Source organism: Rhipicephalus sanguineus, chromosome 11 (assembly GCF_013339695.2).
Source record: "Rhipicephalus sanguineus isolate Rsan-2018 chromosome 11, BIME_Rsan_1.4, whole genome shotgun sequence".
Classification (NCBI taxonomy): Eukaryota; Metazoa; Arthropoda; class Arachnida; order Ixodida; family Ixodidae; genus Rhipicephalus; species Rhipicephalus sanguineus.
The window spans coordinates 73317336-73333627 of NC_051186.1; the positions used below are offsets into that span (position 1 = coordinate 73317336).

Here is a 16292-nt window from a genome sequence, read left to right on the forward strand (position 1 = left end):
CATTTCTTTTTTTTTTTTGTGGGGGGGGGGGGGACTGTTTTCCGTAACATTCATGTCTCATTCCGGTTACGACCTTTTGTCCTATCTGGCTAATGCATTTTTGAAACTGAACTTTACAATTCGTTTCTTTTTTAATTTTTTAACAATGACCAATTAAAACGCTGTAGCTTGCGCCATCACCAGCAACGATTCCTTCGTTTACATTTACTTCAATGAAAAACAAACAAACAAGCAAACTTGCGCAGAAAATTACCATAAGAATATCTGGTGTCCCAGGGTGCATATGGCGCCAATAGAGCACACCAAGCACAGCATAATTTTATTGGCATTCCACGGGTTTCTATGATCTTTTTTACTGGTAACTGAAACAATTACAGGCAAACCAGCAAACGCTAGGTCGAGGAGAATTACGTCAAAACCTCTTTGACTCGCAACAAAGATAGCTGTAAATAGAGCCACGTCATATATGGGGCGGCCGTGAGACGGCAGACAAGGTGGAGGCTGAGCAGACGCCGGGTCTGGCGCTTGTGCGATTAGGAGCAACGCTCCTCTTGCCGCCCTCTTGCTGGCCCACTACACGCGGCGACTATGCCGCGCATTGGCGCGCAAACCGTAACGACGTAGCCCCGCATCGCCATCTCGCGCGTGTGTCCTCCTTTCTATGTTACGCGCCCTCCGTGACGTAGGAAAACAGCGGTCGGTCCCCTCTCCTCCTTCTCTTTCTGTCGTCACGGCCGCAACGACCAACAAAACAGCGCCGCGCGCTGCTCGGCTTAGATTGGCAACGCTGCCGGAAACTATACAGAGGCTGCGCGCCGCCGCTGGACGCTCGCCGCGAAAGCGTGGCCTCGTGAGCCGCAAAGTTAGAACTTCCTTCGGCAACGCCGACGCGCGCGGCTCGACCACGCTGACGTGTCGTGAGATAGGTGTTTATATTAACTAAGCTAGTACACAGAAACGGCTTGGCAGTGTGTGGTAACTTGAGAACGTTAGAACGCGCGCATAGTGCTTCACAGACGGTGAGTGCGCTTACTTTGTACGTACCACATCGCAGTACCTACATTTGAAAGTGCTCTTCGAGTTTGTTAATAATATGAAGCCATCGTGTTTGACGCTTCCTACGGGCGGCAGCTATGAGAATATTTATTTATAGCGCATTACGTGCCACGACGACTATAGTATTGTTAATATAAGCCTCTGGCTTTTCGTGTCACAAGTATGATGTGATCATGAGGCGCGCCTTAGTGAGGAACCCCAGGCTAATTATGACCACTTTGAGTTTATGAGGCTGTTGTTCAATCTAAATATACGGGCGTTTACTGCACTGCGCTCCTTCCGAAATGCAGCCACTGTGGCCTGTAGTCGAACCCGCCTCCTCTTACTTAGCAGCGCACCACCACCGCCGCTATGCCACTACAGCTTACGAATCGCTGCGAAAAGTCATAATATAAATGATTCATAAATTCACGTGTCAGCGTTACTTCGGCACTTGGTGCATGCCTACTTCATTGTCTTTCGCGCTAGCTTTTTTAGAATAGATATGTGCGATAGCTGACGTCATCTGCTGCAGAATTATGTTGTACTGTAAGATTTTTTTTTTAATTGCTGAGGTTATTTTCGTAGTGCCAGCACATGCGTCGAAGAGCGAGTATGTTAATTTCAGGATCTCATCTAGTAACTTTCACTCATTTATTGCTGTCGGGCTTTTCTTCGAAAGTAATTCGGTGCAATAAAAGGCAAGAAAAAAAAAAACGAAAGGACGACGTGCCTGTGAAAATGGAATACTCAGCGTGCATGTCATATCAAAGACTACTCGCTTGTGCCAAAAACCAAGAGTAGGAGCGAAAGATAATAGTGCTTTAATCTTACAAACGGCGAAAAAAGAAACAGGTGATGAGTAGACTGAGATTGGGCATATTCTACGAGGCAAGAAGAAGCGAACTTCGTGTCGTGTTCTATGACAGAAGATAATAATATCTGGGGTTTAAAGTCCCAAAACCACGATATGATTGTCGCATTTTACATTCGCAGCATTCTTCGTGTTTTTTAGTTGTGATTAAGCATCTTGAGCGTTTGTTTTTGTTGTGTCCTATCTTTTGTTGCTATTGATAAGTCTTGAAGACAAGAAGGATACCAAATAGTCAATTAATACAACCTACTGTAATATTTTTGTAGGTGGTTTTAATGAACAGGTTGACTGGATGTTGTACTGAAACTCACCAACTGTACATTAGCCAATAATGTTTTCTTTTATCGTCTTGCTCCTCTCATGAAATGGTAATTTTTCATTACCTAGGTTTTCTGGTCTAATTAAATGCTCCTGCCGTTGACGAACTGTCTTTTTTTAATGTCGACAGATGTTAAAAACCAACTGAAAACTCTTGGTTCACAATTGAACATACTCTGGGTTTCGCTCCTTTTTTAAGTTAAATTATGTATCAAGAGGGCTTGCTATCGACTTCGTTGTTAGACATGAAAGTAGTTCGTTCATGCGACAGTAATTTCAAGAACATGTAATTCATTCACTTCTCATTTCCATTCCTTTATTCTGTACACACATATACACCTGAAATTTCACAAGATAACTAGTCTTGCTCGACTGGTATTTTTGTTTAGTGACTGCTGAGAATTAAGGAATGACGTATGGCAATTATTGGCAAGAACATGGTGACAAAAGCATGGAGCCATCTTCATATCACGAGGATTTAAAGATGTCAAAGCGTTAAAGCACCAATTGTAAGGAGCTTTGCTGAGTCGTTTGCGTATATTTTATTTGAAAATATTGTTCTTATGCCGTCAAATGCATTCAGGAAGGAGAAACGTCATAGTGATCCGCGTGAACATAACGCGACTGCTCTTCGATCAGGTCAGACCATATAAGCTCCATGTTTCCAAATAAAGAATAACAAAAAAAAGCCAGAGCGATTGGGTTGTGGCGGATGTCAAAGTTTACTTTAGCCCCGTCGTGTTGTGTCCAGGCTAACAACCTGTTTTGTTTTTTTTTTTCATTCGCAAAGCACCGCGTTCGCAGGGGAATTCGTTTTTCTGACCTTCTGTCGCTTGCCTCAACGTTACTGTGGCGATAAGAAAATCATTGTAATGACAATGAGCAGTGAAGAACAACTGATCTGATTTCTTGCCTGAACAATTTTATGCCACTATTTAGTTATTACATAAATTCAAACATAATACTTGAAGTATAACAATATTTTTTTCTTTATTTACGTAAATACGTGCAATTCTTTTACGTTGGTATGAACTTTATGCTGACATTAGAGATGCCAGTACAGCGGTCATGGAATTTAACATGACATCAAAACTTATGCACCACGAATTGGAATGCGCAGCTGCTCGTATAATGACGGCTTGTTACAATGAAACTGGTCATAGAATGTGACTTATGAGCTTTATGTAATATCGTAATAATATCGTAATATCGGCCCAAGCCGATATTACCCCGATGCGGTACAAACTGATGATGGTCGCAACGAAAGGGGCATTACTTTGTCTTAAAGTTACACGTTTAGTTCCGTCAGCGCTGTACATATTTGCCAATGTTAATAAAGCTATTTCAAACTTAATAAAATAGCTTTATTAGCGTTTTTCTTCAGACGTCAAAATTTTTTTCTCACTTATCTCCGAAGACTTCTAATATGCCTTACTCTGACGACATCAGTGCGCGCCTTTCGCCACGACAGCCGCTACAGATTAAAAGGATGAAAGCTTACTACTTATGGGTAGCGTCTGCAAGAATCTAAAGAAGCTATGATGACTCGCAATTTTCTTTTTTGCATTTAGGGTACAAGCGGAATACTAACAATGTTCGCAGTTTGAAACTTTCTGGGTATGCGCGCTGAACGCTGCTACGCATGCGAAAATATTAGTTGTCCTCTCTTTCCTTCTTTCTTTCTCTGTCCTTTCCCTCCTCCTGTCTTCTCGCCCCTCGTGTAGGGTAGCAAACCGTGTGCAACTTTGTTAACCCACCTCTCGTTCCTTCACCTTTTTCTGTGTTTTCCTCAGTGGCCTGTCTGAAACTATATCTATGGGCGAGATAAGAAACTAAGGTTTATTTTTAAAGGAGTTAGTTTCTCGAGTAAAATAAGAAAAATAGACGCAATATTATTCTAACTGGTTCGCCCAGCGCTCAAGCATTTAATATGTGAAAACTGTGTTAACTTATAATTTATTTATGCGCTATTTTTGTACGCACGTTGGAACGCCAATCCTTTCTTTCTTCGCACAATATTTTGCCCATGACAATTGCCTTCGAGTTCCGAACATACTACGCAGGCCTCTGGCCAGATGTTCACCATCCTGTTCAGTCGGCCACTTTTGTAATCGCCATTGTTCCTTTCGCGCACCTGCAAATGTACGCAAAGCGGCGTTGTCCCCATGAAAGTGAGTCAAGAGATGCACTGAGTAAACAGGTTCCTTATCTATATTACTTATGAAAGTAGCAACCATTACTTGAAAAGGAACAATCTAACACTGTGTATTTAGCATCACGAACATCTCGCTTTCAAGTTAAAAATTTACAGAAATACTGGTATGATTTTGAGGCATCACAAAAGGAACAGCTTTCGTTTGCTTGGTGTGCAGTGTTAACGCTCTCCACACACCGGAGCCAGGAAACACGTATAAAAAGCAAAACGGAAAGGCGAGCTAGTTGGTACTGATTCATAATGGTATAATAGTAACGCAAGAAAAACGAAGACAAGGAAGTGGACACCACCCTTATTTTTCGCGACTATTACACCATTATGAACGTATAAAAAGCTTGTTTGATTTTACAGTTTTTATTGCCCAGCATCTGGAAGCCAGCCCCACCGCAATGGACATTATCATGATCAGTCAACACAGTTCAATGTGTTTGCGAACTCTGAGTCCTATATGCGGCTGAAATCACGAAAATCAATCTTGGAGTCGTTGGAAGACAATTAACATATCGTTATTCAAGTTAACAGCGTGCAAATGACAGCAAACAACAATGTTACTGCTAGCACGCCACGAGTCGCTGTTTCTACGTGACTCAGACCTTCGTCAGACTGTGTTGACACGTCACTGTGAATCCGCCGCTTCGATATCGTAACCGAAAATTGTTTTATAAATTAGCGATATCAAGAATATATTCAGGGCACTACGAGGCAGCACGATACTCTTTTTAGGGTTACCTACGCAAGTGTTTTCATTTACAGCAATAATAAGAAAATTTCTGAAATTCGTGTCAGTATTCCGTTAATCGCGACATCATTTAAATGTAAGAGAGAGAGACATAAGATTCTTTAATGAAATGCCCGGAGAGGTTAGCCTGGTTTGTCGCCTGGCTTGCTACTCCAGGTGTCGGGTGATTATGGTATATACAATGATCACATATACACCATATACGCACAAAGGGTACATACAGTCACAAACACACATATATACATAAGGAGAGTCCTTCACAGGCTTTGGTTAAGCTGAGTGTTCCTCAAAAACGCCAACAGCGCTTTTGTGCTACATTTAAATGTAAATAACTGCCTCTTCTGCGTCCGTCCAAGCATTCCGTCAGGCGCCAATGTCAGGATGGCTGTGTTTTTTGGGTCGTCGTAATAACGTTGCTTCGTTACCCCACCATCGTCATCCGCCATTGTATTGCAAAATCGGGGCTTCGGCCAGCAGCCACACTTTGGTTCGAACTCCTCTAGCTGCGTCCGCAGCTGTGCGCTGTGGAAGGTTGAGTGTGATGTCCGCTGCGCTACTGCATAGAACTTTTCACCCTTCTGTGCATGCGCTATTGTGCAAGACGCGGAATAGCAAAGCATCGAAATACTTACAATAATTTCGCAAGCAAAAGCAAACAATACTGAAGCGATTGTCAACGCTATTACGTGTATTTGCCGAAAAATTGGTAAAGTGAAACGTTGCGTTGCATGTCAGACCGTGCCGCTGTCGCTAAAAGAAATCACGGAAACTTTCAAGTCTGTTGTACTTCTTAAGAAAGAGGGGCAGCGTCGTTTCATGCAAAATAGGCGAGCATAAAGTGTCGAAATAAGAATCTTGTACTTTAGAGCCGCAGAAATGCATTATATGTTGTTTTTGTTTCTGCGCAGCCAAAGGGAGCTTAGGCGACTGCGCTTTAAAATATTAGCGACATATAGAAAAGAAAGTGGCGTACAATATTCAAAAATCTTGACTCCGTAATATAATATATTGTCTTGCATTTGACTAGAAATTTGAGAGCACACTCGGTGGCGTATAGTAAATAGTTGGCCACTCAACTTGTCGGAAGACCTATAACTACTATGGAGAAATCGCTACCAGTTCAGAGGGTTAAGATGTAATTTAGGGCGTTTGCCTAGCGTTTTTCTGTGTCAAAAGTATTCTATGTATGTATGTATGTATGTATGTATGTATGTATGTATGTATGTATGTATGTATGTATGTATGTATGTATGTATGTATGTATGTATGTACATGTGTACTTATGTTATTAATTGGCCGTAGACGCCCATAAATAGCTTAAATAATTAAACACAGCATAGGGCATAATGAAGCTAGCTCAAGCGCCCTACAGTATCGTAATAGTTACGCGGTGTTCTTTTTTTGCTGAATATGGCACAGAAACTGCAAAGAAAACGCAGAGAAAGGTTTAAACTTTATTTTAGTACCCAGTGCGAACATCTCTAAAAAATACGTAAGTAGTGACAGCAGCCAATTAAGCATTGCTTCCGTGTGCATGTGTGTGTGTGTTTGAGCGAGCTGTGAGGAGGTAGAGAAATGCATTAAAAGTACATTCGTTTTGCGTGAACATTGCATACATTAGCGTTATAAGTACATCTCTTTATCACCTCTTTTCAGATAGCGATTTGCCTTACATAACCATCACAATACCTTACCATTTGTCAGTGCTGGGCAGTATCGAAGATACATGTATCTTAGATACTATCTTAGATACTCTTTGGGTATCTTGTATCTGTATCGCGATACGTCCAGCAAAACGAGTATCTGTATCTGTATTTCCGATACATTCAATAATGTATCGAGTATCTTAAGCTACAAGATACTTCTGTAGAAACACCCCCGAGCGAAACAGTAAACGTCAGCTGAACTACGCTTCTCAAGCTGATACTGCTGCCACTAAGCCACCAGAATAAAACCAGGCGACAGTGACATTCTATTACTTTTCCGCCAGAGTGCTTCAGCGAGCACACGCTATTAGGTCTACGCGTCCCCATCGGTGGGGCAGAGTCAGGTGATGGCACTCGGGCCATCTCAACAAAAACTAGCGCGTGAAAGCCTACGCGCTTCCGACCTGTTGTTTTCTCAATGTTTACTTTCTTTGTAGTTGTGTCAGTGTTATGACACTCGTTCGTAGCCACGGTACTGTGTTGCGTACTCCAATGCATGCGGCATCTTCCGCTCAAATTGTGATGCCGATATAGTGTCGTTATCGAAGTTTTTCTCCCGTTGTGCCTCGTTTGCAGTCTGAAGAATGCAAGAATGGGGTTGCTTTGCGTCTCGCTGCTTTCACACATCAGCGATTTGCGATATCTCATGGATGTAAGCTTCACATACATACGACGAGATTCACTTATATGCAAATGAGATAATAACAAGCGTCGCACCCCCGTTGTCGATGCTAGATGCAATAGAACGAGCATTTATTTAACAGAAGATATTTTGGCGTACTGTATCTTTGTACTTCCTGCCGAATTATTCAAGTTCTTTTAATGAAAATTTGAGCGTTAGCACAGTGCTCTCCTTGCTGTCCTCCGTTTGCATTACATGGGCTTCTGTATAGTTTTTGCCCACCAGTTTACTGTAATATGTAATTTGTAACCTGTTCCTAAACTCCTTCTCTGCTTTATTTTTTATTTTTGAACTGCCTGCGTCGTTGCTACTATTCACATATATAAATTTTATGTGAGTTTACTGTTATGTAAAGGCAATGATGAGGACAAAGGTAGAATAATCTGAGCGTGCCAAGAGTATACCGTAACGAAAATTCTGCTTACAATTTAGTAAAATAGCGAAATTGAGTTTGTATTATTGTAAATGAAATTATAAAAAAAATAAAAAATGTTAGGAAGGGGATTTAAGAAACATAATACCAAGTACTCTGTTTTTCTCATGAGCGTCCCCACGAGCCGTTTCATGCTCTTTTCCATAGGCACTGAGTTTTCTCTTGTCTCACCTTAAGATCTATGCTCTATTGTCATACTTTTTAGGGGTGCCACCTGTATCGTGTTTATACAGGGCTCTTCACGTGACTGGAACCAAATATTTACAAAGAAGTGGTTAACCTCAAATGAATAAAACCAACGACATGGTTTATCGTCATGTGGTAAACCATGTCGTATTTTTGTATATCGCTTAATTTGTTAATTCACTGAGATGAATTATGCAACATGCATAATATTCACTTTAGGGCCAAGTGCTAAAACGACCGATCCAACTTTCTGTGGAAATGTATAGGGGGGATGGAAACAAACGCGAACAGTGCGGCATCTACATTCTCCTCTGTTTCGCATTTCTTTTCAAGCGATTGTAGCCTGGATGGTAATAAAAGCCAATAGAGTCTTCCATTATGCAATCAAGAACCATTCTAGCATCTTTGTATTGTCACCGAGGTCGCAGCGTGAGGAAAACAGCGCGCAGCGCTCTTCAAATTTCTTTCCATCCCCATTGTACGTAGTGACCTCTTCCGGCGTTTAAAGAAAGCCGGAGAAATTTACCACGTTACTGCCTTCGTGCGGTACCGTACTGCAGCGCTCTTAAACGTGCATCGAGCGCCACGACCGGCGAGTGGACCGCGGCAAAATGCGCGGCCGGTGCTCTAAGCATCGGCTCCACAGTGCGTCCGCATTTCTGACTGCCGCATACGGCAAGTAAACGTCATCGTCCCTGAGAAGCGATAGGCTCAAGGTTCGCGCGCCGGTTGTTTCGGTGGAAGCACGTTTGAGAGCGCTGGCGTACGGAAGCGCGTGAGTGCAGTCACGTGGTTTGATTTCAATCACCACGCAGCATGTACGTCCCCAAAAAAGTTTTATCGGTCGTTTTTAAATGCGCTCTATTACGTGACGAAACGCACCTGGCCCTAAAAGAGAATATTGAAAATGTTGCATAATTGCCCTTAGTTAATTAACCAATTCAGCGCAATATCAAAATACTACAACGAGCGCCACATGGCGGTAGACCATATGTCGTCGGTTTCATTCAGTCGCGGTTAGCCACTCCTTTTTTAAATATTTGGTTCTGCTTACGTCAAGCGTGTATACTTATTCACTTTGATTGTTTAATACGGAACCGCTCTGCTATTTCGCTTATATTCGTTTTCCTTGTTTAGGTCACCGTAATTTTTTGTTCTGTTTTTACTTTTAGAAATCAGCAGGTAGCAGAGTTAGAAGTGGCAATAGTGTGAATAGCAGGGATATCCTGCGACGCTTTGTGTCGGTATACTATACGTCTGAGACGTTTCTGGGTGGCATAACTCCTCTCAGAGAAGAAATGGCAAAAGATTGCACGTTAGTGAATATGTTGCTAACAAACGCTTTACGCCAGCTGATAAGTAGAATATGAAAACCCATTGCAGATTTATGCCCTCAATGAATTTTGAGCGCTGACTCTATAGTTATCGTCTTCAAATGATGCATCACAATATCGCTACTAGCGTTGCTGCTCTACAACTGTCGGGTGATACGGTAATGCGAAAACGGTAATACGCTTACGGACTAAGGTAAGACTGCACAGCGGCAATCGTGACATCGTGCGGAGGCTTCTTAATGGTGTTCTTGCAAATAGATGGCAACCCTCTAGCTGATCGCCAAGTAGAGCAGCGACACTCATCAATTACCAAAGTGTCACGCAAAAACCACTGACAGCGCAGTTTATAAAGAGCTGTCATGTTAAGCAGCCAAACAAATCTGAATAAGTTGTTTCGGAATAAAACTAGTATACTTTCAGCAATTAGGATAAAACTTTCGAGATACAAACAGGCAATTTCAATAAAATGCGTAAAGGAGTTGTGTCGCATAAGAAAATTTTGTCCAGATTAAACACTTTTGTAAATAGGTCTTTTTCGTTTCATTATTTTGATCTATAATAGCAAAATTTACAAATGTATCGAGGTATATTAAAGGACAGTGGGAAGTAATCGTATCGGATTACAATTAGTGCGCTAGTATCCTTGTATCTGTATCTCCAATACTTCTTGCCCGAGTATCTTGTCATGTATCGCGATACAATTTCAAAGCATCTTTCCCAGCCCTGCCATTTGTATGCGTGCGCAGCTGTTGGTATATCCTCTCGCTGTAGGACGTTTTTCAAGGGCGTTACTTGTAGTATAATCGCTCATCAGTCCACTCTCGTGTGTAACTTCCGGCTCCCGTAGATATCGGTTCCTCAGGACTCCAATAAAGTTCTTGTCATGACATGTCTGGTGCTGCAATATGTCAGCGTTAACTTACGCTCAGCAATAATACAGAAACAACTGTTCATTTTTTTCAAAAGCGGACATCTGTCAACTGAGCATTACAGCGAACCCTTGCGTAGCTGGGAGAATAATCATGCGCTGTAGCCACTGATAGTTCTCTCAGAAAAAAAAAAAGAGGAAATTTCTAAATGGAGCCCGAAAATTCTTAGAATTGCGTCCCGATTAAAAAACGAAACATTTTCACTTATGTATACAAAAACGGCATAATGTCTGTTAAATTGTGTTCAACCATCGATTGATTGGAAACTTATTTTCAAGTTATGTGAACTGCTGTGACAAACAGAACGTGAGACCTTTCTTTCTCACAAGCTATTTTAAATTAAAAAATTCCGTTTTAAATGAGTAAAGTCAGAAATTCAAGAACTCTAGACAAGCAAGAAGCATATTCCGTTCGTGAGCTACAATTAAGATGCGTAAGCTGCATGCCGTAGTGTTACCACAAAACCTTCGTATTTCAAGGAGCCTTTCAAAGAACCTTCATTTTCAAGGAGCACGGGATATATCCTCCAGGTCACAGCCCACAATGGAAACGTCTCGGCACGAAACAGGGACGCCGCTTCAAGAAGCGCATGCATAACAGCGTCCCACCTCCTCACTTTGAAAAGTTTCTCTCATCACGCCACGAGCTCTACTGTCTCGTCTGCCTTGTGCTCCTCTCTCTCCTTTCGCCCTCTCATCGTTACAGGTTCTATATAGAGCGAGACGTAGGTACGTATGGGCCGTAACGCGTACTCTGCCCGTCGCGTGCGTGTCCCCCGTGTGTTTGCCGAGCTGCATCGCATCAGCGGCCCGCACAGCACTTGGCCCGGAACACCCTACCTCCGCTGCTGTTCTCGCATGGCCGTCACACTAGCCGTAGACAGTCGGCAGACGGCAGTCTCCAGAACACGGGCAGAGTAATAGAAAAGGTGGCAAGGTGGTGAGTTGGGTCAGGTAGTACACGGTAACGGCCAACAATCCATTGACAAAGCCGTAGTTCTAACCACGTGCCATCACCATCTCGGTAGTGTGCTTCGTTTTTGACCGCTGGAGGCGCAAGCATTAAAAGTAAAGTATGTGGCCTCTGTGTTGCCGTAATGATTCAGGTCGACCTCGAATTTCTCTGCCTACTGTTCTCATCGTTCTCATTCGTAGACCTTTACCTTTAAACCATAAAATTCTGCTAATGCGATTTAAATTAGAAATCTCTATTTTTGGTGGCACATTCAGTACAATAGTCGGAAGTATTCAGAAGCGTTGTTCCATGCGTTAAGAGTGCTTCATAAATGCTGCTCATTTTGTTTCAGGAGGAGTCATGGTTCTCAACGCAAAGTTGGTGTTCTCAGTGGCGTTAACGCTATTCCTCTTCGGCGTGAATGAGGCGTCGTCAGAAGAGACATCGAAAAAGGATTTACCAGGTAAATCTTTCGGCTTTTTTTAGCAGCATCTTTACCTAAATAAAGCCTTACTTCTGGCAGCCACTTTACATTTAAGATTTTGCAGACTTTCTCTCTGTCTCTACTTCATCCAAAGCACCCAAAGAAATTGGGATGATAAGTAGCGAACTTCAATCAGGAATGTGGCTGGAGTCAACCCTCATACTGATTTATTCATTTCTTAATCTATACTTCATTACAAGGCGGCGAATTTTACCCAAAGAGAGTCCTATGGAAATGTGTTTCGTAGAACAGTCAGCCGTCTATACTGGCGCCCGAGGCATCGTGCTCTGTTTTCTACCGGTAAAGCCTTAACTTAAAACTGTCTAGGCCAAAGCGTTTCCACTGTGCTATTAGACAAGAGAATAGAATGACATGTAAAGTGCCAGGATAACAGCGTCATCGTTTGACAACGCTTCGAACCGGAAAAAGCCAATGAAAATAGCCATCCTATTAAGACAATGGTAGAAACAAGTAGAGGTCGTCAGTTGTAGAAATTCTTTAAGTCAGAAGTCTTGTCCATGTGATTCGCAGAAAATTCAGAGTTACCGGTAGTACGCCCTTTTGATGCTCCAATATTCTCATCTTAATTGCTCCGTCTAACAGTGATACTTATTGGATTAAAAAAAAACAGCCGCGGCTATGCGTCACTTGCTGGGGCTTTGTTTGATTTGCCGTTGCCTTACTTCAGACATCCACTTTACACTTAAGGGTTGTCATGCTTTTTCTGTGACTGTGCATGGTCCGAACCAGCCAAAGATATTGGCGTTACGACCAGCGAAGTTCGATCAGGAATGTACGCTGGAGCAAACTTTTCTACAGGGATCGCTCACCTTCGGTGAATGGTCCATGTTCTTAGTTCGCGGGTAAAGTTCGAATCATTTGCTTTTAATAAAAGAAATGCGTCTGTCTCACCATACTGGGAATAAGTTTCAGAAGATTTATATGTATTGTTTCTCGTGGAAAGCTCATGCTTTAAGTAGAGGTGTGCGAATAGCGAAATTTCATCTCGAATCAAATTCGAATCGAATAGTACTGAATAGGGTAAAAATATTGAATATCGAATCATATATAGAACACAAAAAAATTATTGAAAATAGAAAGAAAGAACAAAGTAGTGAAATTTGCTCATGTCCTCGAGCACATAACGCGTTGAGTGACTGCTGCCGAAAAAACTACAAATTGTGCAACAACGGTAAGACTAAAACGGTAATGTTGCTTCATCGTCATGAAGGCTCAGAGTCCAAAGCCCTTCGGGCGCCTGTTCAGAGAAGCGTTTTAACTGCGCGCTGGAACGATGGAAGTTTGTGAACGAGTGGTGCGGTGCAGCAGTGGCGACTGCACAGTGCGAAAAAATTTATCAACGAAGGTTCATGGGTCAAAGTCGGGACGTTTTACTGCCCTTGCGGCATACGCGACCGCACTACTCAAGAAGTATGTGCCTTCGTTTCGGAAGCGAAGTTGTGAAGGACTTGACAGTTTTCTCCGGTGTTGTTTTTTTTTATGTGCGGAAATGACGTAATCTCCTTTAAAATAAACATGTGCTCGCTTTTGAATCAGGAATATTGTTGAAAGATTTAACGAAAGGCCTACTGTCACGACGTAAGCGTCAGTTTTAGCCAGCCCACCCTAACCAAGTTGCACTATTTACCTTTCTCGCGTTTTGGATATTCGTCCTGTTGAACTATTCGAGACTTCAAATACTAGCGATTCAATAGTAGAATCGAATTATTCGATTAGGTATTATTCGACTCGAATTTGAAAATCGAATATTCGCGCACGCCTAGTTTTAAGACCACGCCCCAGGATACCTTCTTACAGCTTCATTATGGTGCAAACAAAAAGCCTTAACTTGCGTCTGCTTTTGCGTACGATGACACTATTTGTTGTAGGAATAAAGACATGAGCGTATTGAGCTGCCTTTTTTATGATATAAATAGCTTTGTGGAATATTAAAGAAAAACCCGTGCTTATCTTGAGGACAAGGTGATCGAGCAAAAGTGGGTTGAGAGACACCACGCGAGCTCCCTTTGGCGACATAGTATTGCAGGCGTCCGCTCTCCTAGTTAATCCATTATTCTGAAAGATGGACGCGCTTGCACTGCTATAGCTAATTCTCTTCAATTTCAAGAATTTTCATAAATCCACTTCATCTCAAACACACAAAACGTCGCAGAAGGTCCTGACATCCCAGTGGATACATTTCTCCATTTCTTTCGTCAGAAATGCAAATGTCGGAATTCTTTAACTTCATTTCATCTTCAAGTAATCAACTGAGTTCCACGAAAGTAATGAACACAAAGGCATGACTGAGCAATTTATTGTTTTAATTTAGTGAGTTTTCATCTTCTGCTATTCGATATACAAAATACAGTGGACTTCCCTTACTAGCATAATTATTTCTACAGAATAATATCGCTAAGATTAAACAAACGTACATTCTCCGTTACTGCTTATCAAAAAAGCCAGTTATTCATTTTACTTCTTTTCCTAACCAAGAAAGATTTCCTCTTCTGTGGAGACGATTATGCGAGACTATCACAGCATGCTTCATCTAATGACATCTGATGGCAAGGGAACTCTGGCGGATAGTATATGCTCAGAAAAAAAACGGCGCTGTAGCGGCTATTTATACATCCGAGCGCTCCCACCATCCCAGGCAATGAGATGGCTGTCGACTATGAGCTCTAAAAGATGCGTCTATAAGTGAGCCTGTCTCATAAACGCTATTAACCATGCTCCCCTTTCACTTAGCAATGCTTCATTTTGCTGTAAATATGTAAGTAAAATATGGTGTACAGCCCGAATATCCAATCCCAAGCTTATGAATTCCCTTCCCAGTATCTTTAACTGGACAAAGTATTTCGGTGCAGCTTTACGGAGAGACCCCTCAAATCACAATAACTTACTGTGTTTAGATTGTTCGATCCATGTTCGCGCTGCTGGCGTCCACTGAGTCCTCTCGTTGAACGCACGTATACATATATATATTTTTTTTTATTGGGAGAATCAACTTCATATTAAAAATCTTCATTTCGAAAACATAGACAAATGTGAGCTAGAAAACTTCCTCTGCAAAGTCAGGTACTGGTGTTTATGCAAAAAAAACACAGCGCAGGACCATCTCTACGTTTTTCGTTAAATAATAGTCCTATGAATTACGAAAATCAATCTGTATTTGCTGGCTTGATCATGTTCCGTTTCTTGCAGAATACTGCTCTAAAGGAGGCGAAATTGACTGGATGGCTGTTGCGGGCAAAGCCTTCGAACTTTACCAAAACTATGCATCAAAGGAAACAGCTTCAAGGGCGCGCACACCGTTAGAAGACATGCTAGTCGCCGCACTTACGCGAAAAGGAAGACAGTGCAGTGCCACCTGCAACGAGTGAATCCACTGCAAGTGCTGATGCCAAGGACAGTGCTGGACAACCGGACATCTCGGCCGCCCTCCTTGGATCGCTACTTTCGAACCTAGGGAACGCTGGCGCTTCTTCCAAGAAATCAGCTGACGCTGATCCATGGCCGGCCTTCAAGACAATGCTTGATGGACTCGGTGCGTTGAACGGCAAAGAATCGTCTTCCGGAAGTTCAGGACCGGGGGGTCTCGACCTGTCCAAGCTAGCGCCCTTAGTCATGCAAGCACTGCCGTCTTTGCTTGGTTCCCAGGGTAGTGGTTCCCAGGCAAGCGTCTTGTCTTTGCTGGGCTCGCTTATGGGCAACCAGCAAGGCGGACAAGGCCTGGAGAAAATGTTTTCCCAAGTGCTTAAGAGCATCTTCAATCCCGACAGGCAAGGAAAGGATGGCAATTGGCGGATGGTTTGGAGCCGGCTCTGTCTGGCGTTATAGAATCCCTCCTCAAGGCTGGCCTTAAGGAGGATGCTTCATCAAAGGATACACCCAAAGATACTGAAAGCTCTACGTTACGGACCGAATTATAAGTTAATAAATTATTTTTCTGAATATAAGTGTTTCCTCAATACGCCCGTTTATAGGCTAAAATAAGGATTGCTACAGTGGTGCGTTAATATATTGTAGATTCAAATCTACAGACAAATGCATACCTTGTGTAATTTCAAGCCAGCAGCGGTAAGGCGAATTCTGTAAAATGCCAGTCTGAAGATAACTGCGAAATGCTCGCATCGAGAAGTCTTCTAAATTGAGTGTTACTTACTATTCGTTAATAATAATAATATCTGGGGTTTAACGTCCCAAAACCACGATATTATTATGAGAGACGCCGTAGTGGAGGGTTCCGGAAATTTCGATCACCTGGGGTTCTTTAACGTGCACCTAAATCTAAGTACATGGGCTTCAAGGATTTTCGCCTTCATCGAAAATGCAGCCGCCGTGGCCAGAATTAGATACCGCGACCTTCGGCTCAGCAGTCGAGCGCCATATCGACATGA

General features: G+C 42.4%; 1 long non-coding RNA gene across 2 annotated transcripts; it reads left to right on the top strand.

The window, feature by feature from the left end:
* The first annotated feature begins 766 nt into the window (after window positions 1-766).
* LOC119374401 (uncharacterized) lies at window positions 767-15851 on the top strand. Of its 2 annotated transcripts, none has more exons than XR_007414510.1 (3): window positions 767-1036; window positions 11758-11868; window positions 15097-15851. It is a non-coding gene; the product is annotated as an uncharacterized LOC119374401 (long non-coding RNA). The 2 variants fall into 2 exon arrangements; XR_007414509.1 differs by lacking the exon at window positions 767-1036 and adding an exon at window positions 11030-11390.
* The last annotated feature ends 441 nt before the right edge of the window (window positions 15852-16292 follow it).